This window comes from Myiozetetes cayanensis, unplaced genomic scaffold, assembly GCF_022539395.1.
Source record: "Myiozetetes cayanensis isolate MyiCay16 unplaced genomic scaffold, myiCay2020 scf13, whole genome shotgun sequence".
Classification (NCBI taxonomy): Eukaryota; Metazoa; Chordata; class Aves; order Passeriformes; family Tyrannidae; genus Myiozetetes; species Myiozetetes cayanensis.
The window spans coordinates 17,353,193-17,374,108 of NW_026086937.1; the positions used below are offsets into that span (position 1 = coordinate 17,353,193).

General features: G+C 39.7%; 1 protein-coding gene across 2 annotated transcripts in view; it reads left to right on the top strand.

The window, feature by feature from the left end:
- The window catches only part of TBL1XR1 (TBL1X/Y related 1), a 110,222-nt gene that overhangs the window by 60,827 nt on the left and 28,479 nt on the right, over positions 1 to 20,916 (top strand). Inside the window, exon 3 of one of the 2 annotated variants that reach the window (XM_050308023.1) lies at positions 10,184 to 10,251. The exons of the other annotated variant lie outside the window; for it this stretch is intronic. The gene's annotated coding sequence lies outside the window, so the exon portion shown is untranslated. The remainder of the gene's footprint in view (positions 1 to 10,183; positions 10,252 to 20,916) is intronic. 2 annotated transcript variants of the gene reach the window in all.

The following is a 20,916-nucleotide window of genomic DNA, read 5'->3' on the forward strand; positions in this document are numbered from 1 at the left end:
TGATTTCTTTGTGCAAGTACTTTGGTATGCATAAATACATGGGAAATTAAACAGCTGGCACAGGGCCCCTGGTTTTGTGTAAATCTTGAGGCTAGGAGGATGATTTTTTTTTATTATTTTTTACAAGATTGAAAGAGCTAGCTGTAGAAGGAAGTAAAAGGCATTATTAGGAGGAATGTGCTCCTGCAAGCTGATGGAAAGTGATGTGCTTTTATGCCAAGGGGAAAGCTGAGCAGCAGTGATTACTGTGTTTCTCTTCAAGTCTTATCTTTCAAACATTTCTGAGCATTCCAGATTAATCTGCTATAAAACTGTAAAAATAGATTATTATCCACTGAAACATGAGCACAGGTCACCTCTTGTTGAGGAGATGGTGCTCCTTAGGCTTAAGTTTGTTTAGAGAACTGTTTCTGTGTAATTCTGTCTCCATTTCTGTTTCCTCTCCATGGCAGACGTACCTGAAACGATTGAGTCCTGCTTCTCTCTCAGCAGAAGGCTTGAGGCAATTTAGTGTGCGTTGGCAGGGTTTCTCCTGCCAGCTCTCCATCTTCAGTGAGCCTCTGAAGGATGCTCTTTTTTTCCACTCTGCTGCGGATAGTGTCAGGCATCTGGAGAGAGAAAGGGAGAACTCTTTTCAGGGCAAATCACAGAACAGAGAAAAACGGTGGCCAAAATCTTAAAAAAATGTTATTCACTTCATCTGAAGCCTGTGCTCTAGTTTTGCCAGAGAAGTCCTCAGTTGCATCATTGACAAAAGCTGCAGAGAAGGGGTGTTCCATGTTGATTTTCCATGATAGAAGAGAAGAAACAGGAGAGGCCTTAGCGGGACCTCAGTGTGTCAGCAGGTAGCCAGATATGGAATGTGTCTTTCTCTTGGTGAGCTGGTACTCACAGCTGGGCTTGGTCTGGGCTCAGTGTGGTTTTGTGCAGTGTCTCATGCAGGTGCAGACACTTCCTCCCTGATTGATAAGATATATTGTTAGAGAGATGGTTTCTGCTTTGTTGGCGACTCTTCCGTTTAAATTCAGTCTAAAGATGGAGGCGTACATTGTATTGCATCTCACAGTGCATTGCTTGTAGTGCCAGCAGTCAAAGCTAGTCTGTGGATGGGAAGTGATAAAATCAGGTCCAAAAACCTCTCATTACCATTTCCTGGACACTTGCTTCTCCCAGCATCACCGTGTCCAGCGTCTGATCCTTTTCCTTTTTCTTTGTGTAGACTTTTAGATGGAAAAATGTTTGCACCAGCTTATGTGATGTAATAAAGGCTGTTAAAATGTGACATGGCTTTTGGTATAGTTGCTGATGATGAAGGTTAGGTGTTAATTTGGGAAGGCACACAATAGGGGTATTGTAATTGAGCAGTGGCTGACATGTCGCTCAAAACTCAAAGTAGGTTGTACTATAAATATAGTCTCTTGTTTTGCAATTGACATTTTGCTAGTGGGTGGCTAATTTGAAAGGAAATAGACCAGTGATCTAATATTAATAACTAATTAATAGTTATGTGGATATTTTAAAGTCTATTTTTCTGCTTATTTATAGGCATATATTATTCATCTATGCTGTGTATCCTTCTTCATATGTTTAATTCTGAAACTTTTGCTTCAGTAATATCCAGGCTTATGTGCCCTTGCAATCAAAAGCTTGAAAGGAAAGTTGGTGTATTCTTCAAAAGCACTTTTTGAGGGTGACAGTTTCAAAGTAATAACACTTCAGCTACTGAGGAAAGTCTCCCTCTTGAAGCAAGGCCTAATAGGAAAGCCTATGTCTCACCTTCATCTGTGAGTCCTAAATCAGCATCAGTACTGCATGTATTCCTGTGTATAAAGTAGAACATAGGGGCAGGTTTTAGGCCTCCATTGAAAGTGTGTAGTTCATAGACAAACTGAAGAGGAACGAAGTAAGAAGAGGCATCTCACAGGAAGCTTTATCCTGTGGGATCAGAGTAAAACATGCATTCACGTGCACATAGCTTCTCATACAGCATATGTGTTATTATACCAAAGAGATGTCATGTTCTTCTTTGCTCTGATGGGGCAAACTTCTGTGCAGGTTTGTATCTCTTCTACCTCTTCCCCTTGCCTCCTGCTTTTTCTCTTACATTTGCAATCATCTGTAAATTAATAAGTGTGCTATGTTCGTCCTTTTAATGAATTCTTAATTGAATTGATAATAAAGCAGGAAGACTGTGTGAGAGATGTGTTATACTTTGTATATGCTTGATATTTTTAGATCTGTTTTGTCACATATCCAAACATTTTTAAATGGATTCCACTAAACTCTGTAGAACAGTGCTGTGATACCCCAGGCTGTTACTGCTGGCTGCAGAATTTGTGTGTGTTGCCTTTATATCTTGTCCCTCTTGTATAGCTTTGCTGTGAGCACTCAACTCACAGGGAACAAAAAATGTTTCCCCACTATCTGTAGAGTTTACATTACTCATTTAACTGCTGTCCTCGGAGGTTTAAGCTGTGTCCTAGAAAGAAGTTACTATTGTTGGATTAAAACCCGGCTTCTGTTACTTGTGGAGGTACCATGGTCCCTTTGACCACATGCTGCATCTTCTGCATGAAGGTCTTCTCAACATTTGCTGTGTGAGAAAAAGCCCACATTAGTACCAAATGTCTAAAAACAAGCAGATGTAGTGTTTTGCCTTTTAATACCCTGCACTTCAGAGGGTGGGGGTTTGCGTGCAGCTGTTTGCGTGCTGGAGGTCACGGTTACTGCTGATGGAGGAAGCACAGTGCGGGACTTGGAGCTTTCATAGCCGAATTGACGACTGCCAGCGCCCTTCCAAAGGTGTTGAGCTTTTGTGTTTGGTCTCCACAAGGCTGTGTCTCTGCGTGTGTTTCAGTGTAGCTCACAGAGTCATCGTTGTGAATACGAACAATCCCAGATAGACCGACTCATTGAAGGAAAGCTTCTTGCTTCCCATTTCCTTGCAGATATCCAAGGATTTCAATTTCAGAGTGGGTTGGTTTGTTTGTTAGGGTTTTTTTGGGGTTCTTCCCTGGCTCTTATGTACTGTGCTCTACACAGGACATCTCTGTGCAGAGAACCAAACCAAAACAACTCGTGTCACTGGTGCAGTGAGATTCAGCTGGAGACGTTGGTGTTTTGGGCATCGCTGGGGATCCAGGCCATTTCAGGAAGTGCTTGAGGTTCATTTGTCCATTGACAAAATGCAGCTGGTAATGTTTGTCCAGTTCATGGTGGTGTGAGGAAGAGCTGACACTGCTGACCCGCTCGCCAGCACTGGTGGTGAGTTGCGTATGAAGGCAGATAACGAGGCCCATGTTTAAACTCAGCAGAACACATGAAGTATGATTTCTGTAATTTGTTTCACGGTTAGTTTAAGCCATGTTGGAAGTGACTATCAGGGGGTTGTTTTGAAGTTTTTGTCCCTGTATGTTTTTCCGTCTCTTTTTACGCCACAGGTCATGTTTTTATTTTCAGTTCCCTGTGACTCAGGGAATCTTTTGTCTATGCATGTGCTTATTGCAAAGAGCCCTGTGTGCAACATAGTCCCGTTAAGTCTCTTGTAATAAGGAGAACCCATCACAAGATTCATTCTTAATCTGCCAAGGTTTTCAGACAAATTTCAAGATTCTCTAGTAATAAAAAAAAAAAAAAATCCCTTAATACATTGAAAATGTACAGAAATTTGCTTGTATTTCAAGTGCTGACATTGCAGTGTTGGGTCATAGATTGGACTCTGATCTCAGAGGTCATTTCCAACCTAAGTGATTCTGTGATTCTGTAGCAACTTTGGTGCTTTTTCCTCTGCTAAGAAGAGCAATCCTGCTTGTCCTTACAATATTTACTTGGTAATCTTTTGTATCAAAAATAATAAACTGTATTTGTCAAAGTACTAATATAGCAGGTCAGAACACTTAAAAATTACGTCAAATATGTCAAAACACAGGAAATGTCTGTCAAACACTGGAAATACAAAGCAGTGATTCCTGTACTAAGTTCTTGTGTCTTGAGTTGCTGCTGATCTGCCAATTTCAAGGGACTTCAGCTGCCCTGTGAAGGGTTAAGGGCAAGGACAGTAGACAGTTCATGTGTTGGAAGTTCATGAATTACTTTCACACCTACATGAGTTTTGAAATACAGAACTTTTTTAATGGCTGGGATCCTTGTTTGTTTTGGATGTCTAGACGTGGAATGTATTATCTTCCAGCTGAACGGATTTTTGACCTTTTATGTTCAAGTTTGTCGTGTGTTCCATAAGTATCTCTGTATGTGCCGCCCTGGTAGTTACAGGTCTTGAGACTGTGTTTTCCCACTCAAACACATAACTTTCTGAGTAGCACCACAAATTAGTGTCCTTTTGCAAACATACTTTATTTTCTCTCTCATATTATTAAAGGCCCATTGAGTCTGAAAATTAAGTAATGTAACTTTCCGCAAACATGCATATTTTTCAGCATAATTGGAAGATGTTTTGGATTACTGTCTCTAGGCCTGTGCAGCCAAGAACCCAATTATAGGCATGGTTAGAACGCGATGGCGTGCGTTAGTCAGATTATAACAAGATTCCAATAATGTAAAATTGCTGCACGACAAATTAGTTTGTATAGATTTTGACAGTTGTTGCCTTTAACAAACTAAATTATTAAGCAATACACAGCTGCAAGGCTTCTAAAATTGAAGAAAAATAGACTCTTATTTCCTTGTCAAAGTCTTTGCCGTAGAGCAGGACCGTGGGCATGAATAAGTCTGGTTTGAGTCGTTCAGTTGACTTTGTGAATCCATCTCTCCCAAGATGATTTTGTCTCTGTAAGCAGATGATAGGCAGATTACAAGAGCTACGTTAAAGGCTTTGTCAGGCACTTTCTTTTTGCCATTAGTCCTGACAGACTCACAATCTTTTGGGCTGCCACTTAGTAAACTAAGTTTTGGGAGGTTTTATTCTAATTTATGAATAAATGGTGACTAGATTAATGCTGCCTGTTTATTTTCACTACAAACCTGAGCCAAGAATTTACCTCCAGTCTCCTGGGAGAGTGCAAGAGCTGTTGGTGTGGTAACTCCATATACTGATTGAATTGCATCTCTGAAATCCAAGAACCTGTCGTTCCCTCTAGTAAGGTGTTACTACAACACTATAAAATGAAGCAAAATCGACTACATTCCAACAATCAGGTTATTCAATCAGTAGCTTTATTACACTTTCCTGTGCTGAACTGTGTTCCAGCTGCAGGTTTGAGAACCACCGTGACTGCCAAGTGACGTTTGTATCTACATCGGCAATTCTCTGTTTTAGTGATATGGACTTTAATTAGATATGACATAATTATGATACAAACCTGCTTTCAGTCCAATTTAGGACCAAGCCCTACTATTTTTACATACATTTCTAAGCAAATTAAAGCCCAGTTTTTGGGGTGTGCTCGATCCCAGAAGTGCAACTTGATATCTGTTTAAAAGAAGCTGGGACTCCAAGAAAACACCGTCACTGCCCAGCAGTTTGGCTCTTTCCTCCTCACAGTTCAAGAGCAGCAAGGGCAGTCCTGATTTCTGAGTGTCCTTGGCTGCTGTCGCTTGTGGTGTTTTAGCTCTTGCACTTTTCTCCTGGGAGAACATGATGGCACTGACTTAATGGGGGTAAATGGAAAGATGAAGGCTGCTCGTTTTCTGCACGTGGAGAGGGGTGAACCTCTGGTCATGAATTCAAAGGCAGGCATGAACTATGCAGCAGCCTTCTGCTCTGGGAATGGTGACAGTGATGCTGGTTGATGGCATAAAATAAGCTGCTAGAGATTATGTAGAATGGGGGGGGGGATGGGATAATAAAAATATATTAATTTACCAAATTCTAAAATGGTAAAATAGAGGGGTTTCAGGAATGAGAAAATGACAGACCAGCTGTACAATGCTTTTGAGTGGCTTACACTTTGAAGGCTGCTTTTTAAGGAAAAAGAGATGCAAGCTCCAGAGATCGTTTTTAATGAGTACATGAAGTAGTGCCTGTAGCATTTGCATCACCAGTCATGAAACAGTACTAGAGGAGGCAACCTTTAGAAAATGAAATGCTTCTGCCTTCCAGTTCAGTAAAAATGATTCCTGTGTTTGATTTGTTTGGGGTTTTTTGTGTGTGTGTTTTTTTTGTTTTGTTTTGTTTTTTTTCCACTGAGCATATACTTACAAAAATGCTTTAAGCCAAGTAGTGTGAATTATGATCAGGACAAAGCATTGGAATATCTGTCTCTAAAACAGAAAAAAATGAGAATTTCAGCATCTTGTTTCCAAAATAGTTGCACATACTTCTTGCTTCCTTGATGTGCCCTTGGCAGTCAGTCAACTATAAGACTTTTTGAGCTCCATTGATGTACTCTGAAAATATCCTCTGCACTTAAATCGTTAAGAGGATGAATTATGGAAATGACAGGGGATAAGGAAGAGAAGAATAGATGCACATTCACTTGGGGCCTTGCCTTGAGGCTGGTGTCATTTGTTGGTTGGATGGTCTTTGAAATAGAGGCATTAGAGGGAATGAGTTGTAGCAAACAGATCAAATATCTCATCTATAGTCATCATACAGAAAGGAAACAACATCAAATACTCTTAACAGGTGGTCTGGTGGGGAAGACAGCAGTAAACAACACTTCCTAAAAGTAGATAATTTCTCTCTCTGTGATGGCCCATATTCCATTTATAAAATGCCCATCAGTACTGTTTATGACCATGTAATTTACTTTTTTACCTTGTTTTCCCTGACTATGCATGGTTTAAAATCAAAACAAGCAAAAACCCCAGACAGTCATTAAAAAAAAGCTATTTGTTTGTTTGTTGAAAACCAAATTTGGGTTTTTTTTGTGGATTTTTTTGGTGTTTAATTTAAAAATAGGGTCCTTAAGGAGTCCCCATCTAATGGCAATAAGGATTTCAGTTACAAGAAGTGGAAGAGAAGAATATCTAATAGAAGTTTGCTGCCCAAAGCTTGGGAGGATTGAAAACAAACATTGTAAGATATTAAGTCAGTCTGGTTTGGATAGCTATATTCCTTTAATTTAGAGAAGCACTGGACACATTTTCCCTGTATTTCTTTCTGTCAGCAAAATGAAAAAGGTTGTGGAAAAAACCCCACCCATGAAATGGGTGAATGGGCTCCGTGCTGATCGAGGAGCACGCTCTAGTGGCAGGTTAATCCAGCGTGGCCTTCTCAGGTGCCCATCCTCCACCCTCACTCATATTAATCAGCTACTTCAGGAAAGAGAGTGACATTTTCACAGGATCCTTTAAATTTTGCCATTTATGTTGCTGTCCTTCGCCAGAACAAGTGCAATGTGTTTACATGCAGCATCATCACATGTATTGGTGGTAGTGAGATAAAACTCCTGCTCTCCAATTAATTTTCCAGTGGGGAAGTAATGTCTATTTTTGCATATGGCTTTTAAATGCATAGATATTTTAAGCTGCAGAGGGAAAGATTTCATGCTCACGATGCACAAATTCGTACGGAGTGCGAGCATTTTAGTAACAGATACAGTTGTTAAGCTTGCCTGTTAGCATCACAGAAAATGTTGGGTTCTCAAAATCATGCACATTTTTGCAGTGTTTTCTGTTCTTGTCCTTCCCCCCGGGGCTGGTAAATCTCTTAGGCCTTTCCCTCCTGCTCAATTCTTTTTCTTTTTTCTTTTTTAAACTACAATGAGACTGTAGGTTTGCAGTTTGATTCTCATCAGATTCTTAAAAATAAGTGTAGATAGTCATCTTGGAAGAAAAAAGTAAAAGACTGAGCATGTAACAATGAAGCAATTCACATCTGAAGAGTGAGGATGTAGTAAGGGAAATTATGCCCTGTGATTATAGGTGAGCACCTTGGAATGTGCTTCATTTCGTCACATCACTTGGTAGGAATACAATTAAATTCAAAGTTTTAATCCTACATGCTTCACTACATGTGAAGTGGGTTTTTTTGCTACAAATTCTGCTCATGTCACTAACAGAGATTTAAAAAAATCCATCCCGTGGCAAATGAGTTAACAGTGAGCAGCTTTTCAGCTGTTGTTGGGAGGTTAGTGCAATGGTGAATTTCTGGTGTTCTGTGTTGTGTTTTTTGCGTGCTCTGTGGGGAATTTTGGAGAGGAAAGGAATTCCTCTTAAAGCAGCTTCTGTTGAAGGGTGTGGTGGTACCCTGCCCTCCTTTAGGGCCTCTGGGTTCTTTCTCTTGTTTGGCATCATTTTGGGGGTAATTTTAGGTATTTACTTGAAACAAAGTTTCTTCCAAATGAATGAAATATACTTAACGTAAACATAAAGTGTACAAAGTTCAAACCATGGAAGTGTTGAAACTTACTGCTTCGTCTTGTTTGTTCAGCCAGCAGGATCAGCATCCCCTTTTAATGACCTCTTGCACTCAGAGTTAAAATTTTATAAGTGTTTTAAACTTTGCTTCTGATTATTTTTTCCCAAATTAAATTTTTGCAGTACAGTTGGTATGTACAGTTTGGTTCGTGGAAACGATCAAAGCAGTACATGATAGCCTAGCAGAGGATTAAAATTACATTAATACGGGGTCAGGACATTTTCACTTATCTTGTGAACTACTGTCAGTAAATGTTGCAGAGTGGACCAGGACACTTTTCCAGTCCAGGGTGGTGGTATTGGAATGTTTTTCTCAAAGATGTAGTGATGAATAAACTGACTTTATTATGAGTGCACTGGTGATCTCACAGTGATGCTTTGTAGCATTTATTTCTCTCTCCTCTACAACATTGTATTTATGTCTTCTTGTTCTGAAAAGTAGAACTGTTAATATGTAGACAGTAATTAAGTATTAATTAAATGCTTCCATCCCCTGTACATGGAAAATTGAAGTGCCATCAGTGCATGTGGCATTCTCCCATCTCTCACCCAGGGCTCTTCCCATGGTTTTGGTGACAAATGTCCATTTGGCTGTTGGAGGTTTTACCAGGAGGGAGGGAGAAGAGGTTTACTTGAATCTCTTGGGAATTTAAACATGGAAAATGATTGCAGACCAAAATACCCTGTGGTTCCTCAATCAAAAAAGGAAAAAACATTTTCAAGTGTTATTCAGCTTAGCAACAGACTAAATAGCTGAGGGTTTCTTAGAGGTCAGTGGTTACTTTTAGGATGATGGAAAGTCTGAAATGCTACATCCTGTTTAAGGCATGTGTTACCTTCCTTGGTTTTAATCCTTGTTTTAAGGAGGTGTTTGAGAAGTTTCAGTGTTATTTGTAATGTATTTCATGAACTTTTGTAGCTGGAGTTCAGTATTTGGAAAGTTGTTTTTCAGATCCTCTTCCATTTGGGGCAGGGTTTTTTCTATTTTTTTACTATTGAGTATGTCCTGCTTCAAACAGCATTTTTTTTTTTGGCATGTGAATTCTTTTCTTGTGGTGCCCAGACAGTGTTCCTGTGCTTCTGCCTTCAAACCTTTTCTTGTTAATCCCTTAGTTTACACAAGATCCCTCTCTAATGATTTAATCTGTAATGAGAATTGGTGGTGGGAATCACTATGTTACACAAATATAGGATCAGTAATTATTCTGATCAAAGGTGCATAATGTGCCTCTAATGAGTGTTTTAAGTTTTGAAGTTGGCTGTAGAAATTAACTTCATGAGGGTATTTTAAGGATTATTTCATACAATGTGCTCTTTTTACTTTATTGGTGTTAAATTCAGCTCAAAAATTATGACTTTTGAAAACAATTTTTTTTTGCTTATTTGATCGTGGCCTCATGTTTCCTAATTTTTATCTTGCTATTGAATCATTTTAGTTGTATGCATTGGCAAACACTGTGATAAGCTCCTGCATCAGTACTTACCCATTTGTAAACTTTAATCTGGATTCTCATAAAGTTCCCCTTTGTCAGTGTGGGCAGACAAAAAGAACAGAAGTTCCTTTGAAGCTAATGCTCTGTTCTGAGGTGGAGTTTTGCTTTCAACCAAAACAGTGAGAAGAGGATAGAGTTGAAACTGTGCCTGTAATTTGTTTTTTAAATAAATTCCGTGTAAATAATCAAAAGACGGTCTTTAATTTTTGTTTGTTTATTTTCTTAACTAAGCATGTATTGTTATCAGTAGGAAACTGAATGTTGTTTTAATTCTTTCAGTAAAAAGACTGGTAGAAAAATAGCTTTTATCCTTTTTTCATCCTTTAAAATAAATATTGATAGAAACTATCATAATATGGTTTGTGTTACAGGTGGTGTAATACCAAGGGCTGTACTGCTGCCACATCACAATTTTGTGGGGTTTCAGAGAGTAGTTCTGGTAAGGACACTCAATGATTTATCTATTTATTTGTCATACAAGTGGACTGATAGTTTGGTACAATTTAGTATTACGTTCATTTACAGTATTTGTTAGGTATTGGTTTCTGCAGTTCACTAAATCCTTACAATTAAGTGTTCTTTTATTCAATGGTCTTTATTAACAGCTCCTTTTGGAGCTGTTAGTGTCTCATGTGTAAATCCATATTAATTTTGTTGAGAGTTATGATATAACACATCAATTCACAGCATGGAAATATTAACAAATAGAGCTTTTGTTGAAACACATCGTAAAAACTGTTTTGTCTCCTGGAAATGTGGAGTCACTATTGCTTTAGTGTATCACTTTTTTAAAAAGGGTGGAAAGTTACTGTATTTTGGTTATAGTATGTTTTTTTTTTTCAAGGGCTAAAGTCTTGTCACCCTAAAGGAAAAAATACAAGTATGTAGTTCAGAGGGCAAATATTCAGACCATGTTGTATTACTTGTCTCTCTTAAATGTAATGCACAGTCACAATTTTGCAATCATTTTCTTTAAATGCATGTAACTACACTCCCTCTATCATTTCTTTTGATTTTGGATGCTTTCTTTAAACATATTTTCTTATCTCTTCTCCATGGCTGGAGTTACAAGTGAGATGAGATTACATTTTCTTAGAAAGGGAAAATTCATTCTGCACCAGTCCACCATCAGCCATGCTCAAGTATTGTGCAAGAGCACAACTGAGCATTTGTTCTTTCAGCAGGAGATAACTGATACCACATTTGTATCTGTAGAATTTTTAATATCTACTGTAATTTAACAAATGTCTTGTGGGTGTAGCAGATGTCTTTTCTCCCCCCTCTCTTGCCTACCCCCTCCCCCCCCCTTTTTTGGTTTTAATTCACGTTCCCTTAAAGTTTTTGGCAAGCTCTCTTTGTGTGCTGTCTTAGAGGGCACTCAAAGACAGAGGGAATTTGTTTTTAAAAAACCTTATCTCGCAAGTAGACCTCACAAGGTACAGGAAAGGATATTGCTGATGTTCTCTGTGGCCTTGCAAGGGTATTGTACTGGCTCTGCTCCAGCACAACACTTAAGCAATTGCAGTCAATGGGACCAGAATATGTTGAAATATTCTTCTGTATTGATCTGTATCTATGTATACTTTCTAAAAATGAGGTGGGGTACCATGAGAACTTCTCAGTGGGATTCTGTGGTCAAGCTAAGAAACAAGCAGCAGGTCTCTCTGTGTTGGAGATATTTGGGGAGGGGGGTGGGCCTTGCTTGAGAAATCTCTAGAAGTTGCTGAATTAAGGAAGCAAAAGGGTGCTGGAAGTTGTGAGTGAGTAGGTGTAAAGACTTGAAACCATTTCCCCTTCTGTCATTGCATTAGATTGGTTTATCTAAAATAATTGGGCACGGTGCTGTTCACACTGTATGATTTCCAGCCCTGTAAGTGCATAATGCCTTGAGCATGCACTGTTCATGCATGTAGGCTTACATTAGAGTTTCTAAGTCTTGGAGTGGAAGAAAATGGGCTCTCAGATTTATATGGGAGGAATGGCATTAGGAAGTTTTGAGTAGCATCACTCAAGAATGTTAAATGGCAATTCTGCAAAGTAAAAACATCACAGCTTTATAAATATTTTAAGGAAAGAAAGATGATGGGAGCTCCTTGGAGTCTGAGAAATACTGAAAATTTTTCAAAATGTTGTGAGCAATTTGTGCAGTACTTATTAAAGTATAATGTCATCTGGAGAAGTCATGGACTTCTTCCTCTCTGTCATCTCTTTATTTTCAAGTAATGCTCCCGTTGCTGGAAATGGGCGAGCAGAATTTTTCCGTGCATAGAATCTGTTATTCCAGTGTTTGAGGTAAGGTAAAGATAACCAAAGACAGTGGGTTTCTTTTTCTGAAAGGCTGTCCTGTCTAATTTGTTTAACTCTGAACCAGCAGAAGTAGTTACTGTGATTGTTTAATTCTGCAAAAGACAGAGTAGAGGTCACTTGTGGGACAAGCTGAAGATCATTTCAGTGCAGCTGCCTGTGTAATAGTGGCCTGCAGTTACAAGACGTGGTGTGTTTCCATTTCTGCTGATGTTTTAGCTTGACTAAGCAAAACTGCTCTCTCTACACAAAGCTGTGATTGTGTTTTCCAACGGCATCAGTAGAGGACTCAGTTTAATTCAAAATAGCACCTTCTAATGGAGAGAGGCCCTTATTGGACAGATGACATACCGTCAGGATTTGAATAGTTTGCTGCAGAGGGGAGTAATTAAAAAATTAGTGAGAACAGATGTCTAATGTTGGCCTAAGCAGTCAGAGAGAAAAGGAAATGTCCTGGGTTTGAACTTTTTATCTTAATTGGATCCCTTGTGACTTTCAGCCCATTTGATAGGAGTTTCTTCAGTAGACTCTCCTGCTTCTACTGTACAAAGCCAACAGCTTTAAATTTTAAAGTTTTTATATGTGGGTATAAGCACTCACACAAGTCTTTACATGCAGTTTGGAAGGATGATTCCTTCAGAGAACAAAACCTTTATATACCACAGGCTGCTTTGGTATAGCTTTATCTCCCATGTGCTATACAGAAAAGCAAAATACTGTTCTTTTAAACTGCATTTTGGTATATTTTTTGAATCTTTTTACATATTCTTCTATAGGTGTGTTCAGGCTCCTTTTATTAGTCAGACCCTCTGTAAAGTGCCAAATTAGCAAGAGGAACATTTGGTACACTGCTTTAATCTTAAATATCAACAATGCAATTGCTTCTGGAGATACAGGTGACTTTGCAATGTGTAGGAGCTGTCTGGGGCTGTGTTATGGCAGGCATGTTCACGGAATCTCTGGGAATTTTTCCTTTACAGCAGTATAAATATGCCTCTAGACTTAAGCACTGATGAAGTACCAGAACTTGGCATTCATTCAAAGTTGTCCTTGGTCTAGGATAATTCGAGTTAGGTAAAATAGTCCATTTTCTACAGGCAAGGAAAGAAGCTTGTTTTTATTTTTCAGGGCATACTGTAAAAGAAAAAACTGCTCTTGATGATTCAGATATTGGAATAGTTCCCAGTTAAAAAAAAAAAAAAGTATACTTCAGGGTATGGAAAATCTAGTCGAGGATGATGACAGTATTGCATGTCTTTTCCATGTATTCTAGGCATATCACCTCAGCATACATACTATTCTTAACATTCTGCCAAAAGACCCTTGATACAGCTTCGTTTAGAGAAAAAAATAAGCAGATGTTGAAGGCAGAAGGGGGACCAGCTTAATGTCTAGACAGCCTTTGGAGGTATGAGTGAGTTATTCATCAAATACATATGCTTGAAGGGAAAAACCAAAACTATTTCTCATTGAACTTTGGGTATAGCTGATATAGATGGAGACATTCTCTGCCAAAATACATAGCACTACTGCCTAGACAGTGTAGTTTTTGCTCATGACAACTTCCACAGTCAGATTTGGGGTGTGGTACAGAGTAGGATGTAGAGATGCAGAGATGGTATGCCTGCATTGAAGGTGGTTACTGTAGGAAAAACTGAAAATTGTGTAAATTAAGGAAAGAGATACTCATGGGCTTGGAAAACAATCTGGCCCTTGTTGCAGAGGTATTGGGGCAGGGTGTTTTTCTTGGAGCTACCGTGTCCTGGCGAGGGTCTCGTGCCTGCAGTTCAACGTGTTGTGCGGTTGAGTGTCCGGTCTCACCGGGGGCTCTGGGCCGAGCAAGTCACTGCACTGCCTCTCTCTTGTTCTTTCTTTGTCACCTCGCTGTCTTCTGTCACTGTACTGCCTCTCTCATTTTTTGTTTGTCACCTCGCTGTCTCCTCTCATGGCACTGCCTCTCTCTCGATCTTTGGTTATCACCTCATTGCCCTCCCGGACCACGTGTGGGAGGCAGTGACAGCCCTGAGAGACCAAGGATGATGGAATGGTGGCCCAGGAAAGCCCAGTGTTTTATTTCATAACAGTAAAGCAGTACTCTGCCCTCCTGACCTGCCCCAGGAGCCCTTATAACCCACCTCTGGGCTGCCTCAGGCGCACACTCCTCCTTCCCGGCTGTGTCAGCCGGTGCCACAGCTCTGAGATGGTGCTTGGGCGGCTCTTGCTTTATTTCTCTATTGCTTCATGATAGATCACGCCTGTACTGCGGGTTAGTACATAGTGTAGTGAAAGAGAAATGGGAGTTTTACGTTGGTCTCACGTTTCTGTTGCTTTAGGTTGTAAATAGAAAATAGGATAAGTGCGATGATGGGGCTGTGTCACCGCCCAAGGCGAGTGAATCGCTGCGTTCTGTTTGCAGCTGCACTCGGTCCTGCTCATGAGTGGCCATGCCCAGCGTCCACAGCAGGGCTGAGATCGTGGGTATTAAACTCCTACTGTAATATTTGATTTAACTTTAACAGAGAGCTTTGCTTCTTTGAATACCAGAAATAATGTTTGTCAGACAGTGTTTGTTTCTTAATTTATTTCGTGGTTTTTTTAAGGGATGTGTCTTGGTGTTAGGAAGCCAGAAAAGGCAAGTACTGCACATCCTGTTCTTCATTAGAAATAATTCTGATAAGACTTCTAAGTGATCTAAGTGCTTCTGGAAAATTTAGCTACCTCAATTTTAAAGCTCACCTGAAATTAAATCTGAGGTGCCAAAGTAAATACAGTTGGTTTCTGATCCACTTCAATGGTCCTTTCTCTAAAATAAATCTGGAAACGTTAAATTAATTTTAATTAGTACTCCTTTTTTTTGGTGAGGAATCTCTGATTTAATATTTTTTCCTGCTAATTAATCTTTAATTAAAAAAATAAAGCCTAGGTGAAGATGGTTTCATACTGCCCATTTGCACTTGTTTACATCAGTGACTGATTTCTGTCATTAGTCCTCAGACACTGCAGTGCTATAGTTCTAAAATGGCTTTTTTAAAGAACCAGAGCTGTGGTTTGCACTTTTTAATACTGGTGTTGCATTTGGTTTTATTTAGAAGTAAGATAAAGTGGTGTTGTAGGTGGCATTGGTGGAGTGGTGTGACAAAAGGAGGCTTTTTTTTTTTTTTTTTTTTCCCCCCCCAGATTTGAAACCTAGTAGGGCAGGGATAGTGGAGAAGCGTGGGAGTAGACATACCTAAAGTAGATTCACATGTTGTTCTGTTTTTACACACATATGACCAATTGCAGAAGCATGTTATCTGTAACTTTTGGGTTTTTCTGAAAAGTGGGGATTTTTTCTTTTTTCTCTTTTTTGAGATCCTCAGCTCATAATGGTTATTTACCTGCAGATTCCCACAGGCTCGTTTTCAGGCTGCTTTAGTGAACAGGACTGGATGTGAAAATGCTTGAGTAAAGAAAAGAGTTGAGTTTTTAATCTGAGGGTAAACTTTCTTAAGCTTTCTTTAAAACTCTCCATTCATGCATAATGCTGCAGTCAGTCGTGAGTTACACGTCGTTAAATCTTTTGAGGTGAACATCTTGGGGCTAGAAAGAACCTGTCAGTTTACATTTAATTTATTCCAGGCTTTAGGATATGTTTCATGGCTGTAGAAAACTTTGAACACTAAATATGATGAATGTTAGCACATATTTTCAATACCAAATTCTGCAGTCCAAGTCTAGTTAGATTCTCAACATGTTTAATATCTGGTTTAATGGAGAAAAACTTGTCTAAAGCACCGTGTATTTCTACTGTTAATGCTCATAAATACCAATCTACCTGTTTGCCATCAATCCATAGCTCATGAATAGTACTGGCCTTTTTCCAAGTAGTCAGAAGTATTCAAGGTTTTTTATTTAAAAAAACCCAAAACACAGCAAACCTCTGAATTGTTGATATAATCAATTCATTGTTTTCCCTGTCCAAAGGGCACTCTTTGCTTTTTCTTCATCCCAAATTTTAAAATAAATAAGTCTGGCCTCCTCTTCGGTAAGTAGCCGGTTCTGATGTACCTGGTCTTGATTAATGACCACTAAAGCTGGAAATTTTACCTTTCCTCGTTAACAGTTTATATTTTCCTGACTTGAAATTTTAATAAAGTGTAACTGAAGGATCTTCTCTGTGTCCTGTGGGGTTGTTAGGTTGGGGTTTTTTTCACTTTTTTTCCACCCCGTTGTGGTATTTTCTCAGAAGGGTTTTGCATTTCATCCTTCATCTTTCAGAAACACAGGGCTCGGAACTGTTACTATTCAACAAGACATCTGCCTCAGGAAAAGAATTGGCAGCTTTCATGCACTCACAAAGGAATTTCAGAAAAATTATTTGTTATTCCCAAACTAGATGCTGCCAGAGTACATAATTCCAACACTTCTTTTCTCATGGGAAAGGCATAAAAGATCAGGCTTCACAATGGAGAAATAAGCTGAGTTTATTTGCGTTTAGAATAGATCAAAGCCTCTTCACCTGTTCTGTCTCTTTTTTTTTTTCATATGTTTATATCCCCAACACTGCAGAAGTTACGTGCTGTGCCTGATTATCCCTGATCTTTTCTAAAATACTATAGGACTTGAGGAAGATGCTCACATACACAGAGAGCATCTTTCTCTGGGTCTTCCACTGCAGGAAATGCTTCTCTTGCTCCATTTATGTGGTCAGTATTATTTATTGAGTAGTTCTGTCAAGTTCTCTGGTGAAAATAACACCTGCACTTGAAAATAGCTGTGTAGGTGCTGTAAAAGCTGTGGTGAGAGTGTTCAGGCTCATACGTAAAGGGCAGGGCAAGTGAGTGAATCCTTTGTTGGAAAAGGTCACGTTCATGGAACTGTCTGTGCCCAGAACAATGTAAGTGTGTTTAGATTTTAGTTTTCCTTTAGTTGTTCGCTAGGAAACATGAACCAGTCCCCAAAGACCTGCAGAAATTTAGGACAATTACCTGAGTAATGATATCAACCTTAACAAAACCTAAAAATCGAGTGTTTCATAAAAAAAGCCTGTTGCAAAACCATAAGGCAGTGTTGGCCACTATTTCAAAACTTGGACTCTAACAAAATTCACTGATGTACATCTGGATGCTCTCAGAACACCGAGGCAAGGCTGCTTGGGTCCCTGCAGGCTCAGCCTCGCAGGTACCCAGTGACACCACAGAGCAAGATTTGGAGTCTTTTTGTTTTGCTTTTGGTTATGCAGAAATTTTAGGTGTGAAGTATGCAAGGAGATGTTGTTCTAAATTATAGATGTTGACCTGGTGCAGAGGGGTCCCAGGAGAAGATGCTGGTTGCCTCTGGCAGACGTGCTCTGGTCCCAGTTTGTGCACTGGTCCAGGTGCTGCTAATTCTGGAGGGTTCTGTGCTAGTTACTGTGTGCAGGTCTAACTCCACATCAGCTCAATTTGTTGTTGTTATGGCAGCATTAAAAACACTTCCTTATCAAGAATGAGGGAACCCACTGTGGTAAATACACTGACCTGAGTCAGACAAAGGCCTTTCTCCTGCAGGCACTTCAGGACATGACTCAGGGCACAAGGACAAATAAAATGAACAGGGTTTAGTTGGACTAGAAAGCACTGTTGTTGAAGATGAATTGAGGGGTTTTTTTTAACCAGCAGAATTTATTTGTGAGAAGTGTTAGCAACTCATATTTTGTAATGGAATAGTAGTGAAAGAAGAACGTAGAAAAAGAAACGACTGAAGGAGGTACAGACACAGTCATCACTCTCTTGATGGAGGGGTGGATTCAGGAGTGTAGAGTTTGTGTAGGCAGTGCACGGTGAGGGGGTGAAAACCAGGGCAAATGCGTGACCACAGGCTCGAGATCGTATGTCAGATCAAGAGATGAAAGCTGGAAGATGGATCACCAGCTTGGGAGAGATAGCAAGTGCAGCGGATGGAAACTGCACAAGGGTGACACTGCAGGAAAAGGAAATAGGAGTCCATGCAGCTGTATGAAAAAATTCCTAGTGAAGAAAGGGCTGCTGTGCAGAGATGCCTTTCCACAGATGCCTCTGAGAACTACATCTGCTCTTTTGGTACCATCAGGTAGCAATGTAAATATTTTAATTGTAACAAATAGAATCCATTCCAGGCTACACGGTCACTAATCACTGCCTCACAGTAAGATTTACAGAACACACAAAAAACCCAAAACCACAGACAGTTGAAAACTGACTAATTACAAAAGTCTGCTCAAATTTCAGTAGTTTTCCATGGACAAATAGGTAGCATTAGTTTGAGCTCAGAATGAATCTTATTTTGCAAGCCATCAGCATCCTGGGCAGCAGTGTAGTGAAAAACTGTGCCACTGTTAGTGCACCAATATCCATCAGCTCAAGCAATTGATGTAGATGTAATCACTGTCTCTAATAGAAATAAAGTCGGGGTAATGGAACACTGTCACAGGATCAATGTCTCCTGTTTTGAAAATAAACCCCCTCAGCTTTGCTTTTGCATTTATGTACCAGCAGGAGACCGCATCATTCAATTCAATTGACACGGTCCCTTAGAGCCCTGAATGATCTATTGTGGGAACATCAGGAACAGCGTATTGGAAAAAAATGGAATGTTCCTGATCAGCCTTACAGGCCACGTTATTTGGTGGGTTTTCCAGCAGTGAAAATGAGAATAAATCAGCCGAGAGCAGAAACTTATCATGGTATGGAGATCTTTAACCCTGTTTAACTGTTTAATTTCTACAGGTTCTTGATCAAAATTTTTACAGGTTCTTGAACCACAGTACTTGAGTTTATTTTGGGTGGTGCGTGTTCAAAAACAGAAGAACCTTTTTGAGTGTTGCCCCTCCCCAACTCAGTCTCAGCAGGAGCTCTTGATAAAGCTTGTTTTAACTGACTTAAGGGCTCTTATCAATCCTTTATTTTCTCAGAAGTTTTTACACAGTTTGATCCAAGTGAGGATTAATGGGTGTGCTCCCACATTCGCCCATAATTAAATTTTTTGCAAAGGCTTTAATGAAGCAGAGGAGATTAGTAGTTGTACAGTTGCATGGTTAAAACTGGGTACATGCCGAAGAGGCGTATATGGGATTTTCAACAACATTGCAGATAAGGCCTCTTCCATTTTCCACCTTTCTTGCACTCGATTCCAGCAGCTGTTCTGTGTCTAGATCCAGAGAGTATTAGCAGGCTGCTATTTTAGTGCTCAGTGCTTTAAACCATTGAGCAATTTCACAAAGCCTTCTTGAGACAGGTTCTAAAAGTTTGATTGCAAGAGTCTTTATTTACTGAAATTCAGTATTGCTGAAGGACTCTGACTGTTTAAAGGGGCATCCTTTTAACAGCCCGAGAATGGAAGCTCCACAGCTTCCTTGACGTTACCTCTGCTGCCGAGATGACCCCTCCAATAAGAAAATTTTCCCTTTCGAGGGACAGATGGACAGGTGTCTCTTCTGGAGTGTTGCCAAGCATTTGTCTGGTGGTTCCCTCTCCATTAGAGGGTTAGATATATTTAACATACAGAGTCTGGAAGTTGGACTTTGCAGGTCAGCCTGAAGGAATCCATACTGGACAAACCTACACTGCAGCTTCTCCTGGTGACTTTGCTAATTCTGGTCATCAATCAGGAGCTATCACTTTCTGATCAGTTTTAGAAATGCCACATTTCCAGTTTTGCTGTCATAAGCATCTGTCTAGCTTGTGTACAGGTAGGACACTCTATCTCTGAAGGTCATCCCATCAAAATGCCTTTGGTCTGGTTTAGGTGTTTGATCAAGGAGAATTGCATAACGTTATATTTCCTGGGGTGTTCTGAAAAAATGATTTAAGTATTGAAAGAGGATGGTGGGGTTTTTTTTGAACTACAACGTCTGGAGAGTTTTCATTTAAGCCTAGTTTGTGTGCATCAGCAGGCTTGAGCTCTGTGATTAAAAGCCTTCTCCAAACATGATGTGTGGGCTTGGGATCTTGTGGACAGTCAGGGAGGGATGGCTTTCATGAAGTAATCAAAATTGAGGCAGGACTTACTGCTGGTGGTTTTACTGCATATCTGGTACATATTCTGAGCAGCTGAGTTTGGCTTTCAAGTTTTAAAGGAATAACATGTTTGCATCTGCAGAAGGGTGTATCAGAACTATCCATTTCAACAGGGTTGTAATTGTCATGCAGGAGAGTTGTGCCTGAAAAGAGATGTCACAGAATAGTTGGGGTTGGAAGGGACCTCTGGAACTCATTTAGTCCATCTATGTCTATTTTCACTGTTACCCAGGGAGCTGAAAAGTCTTTAAAATAGTAATATACAATACCTCTTTGCTATTCTGTTACAGGAAATAAGGAGTGCCTTCCTCAAACACATAATTTCTTCTGGTGTTGCACTGTAATAATGTAAAAAAGAAAAAAAAAAGTTTTAAGAACGTAAAGAGTGTCTAATAAAGTGTCAGTACCCAAAATATCCCTGTTTCCTTAGTCAGCCCAGGGATTTACAAAAAAATGGCTGCCAAGAATCGCTGCAAGATGCCCTATAGCTGTCCAGAAAGATGTATTTTTAACTCTGAAAAGTATAGAAATGTGCAGCTTTGTAGCCATAGCCCTGGAAACATGATACTGAATCTATTGTCGCTCATGTAACATCCGGAATCCCGGCCTCCTGGGTCACTCAACATACGACTTTGGGGAGGAGATTTGGAGTTCAGTAATTAAATACTACTTTGCTCTAGGCAAAACCAACAAATGGGCTTCATCTGCAGCATATTTTGTAACAGTACTCAGGGCTGGGATCAGTGTTTCTGGGGCCTGAGTACTCAGATAAGTAGACGGTAACT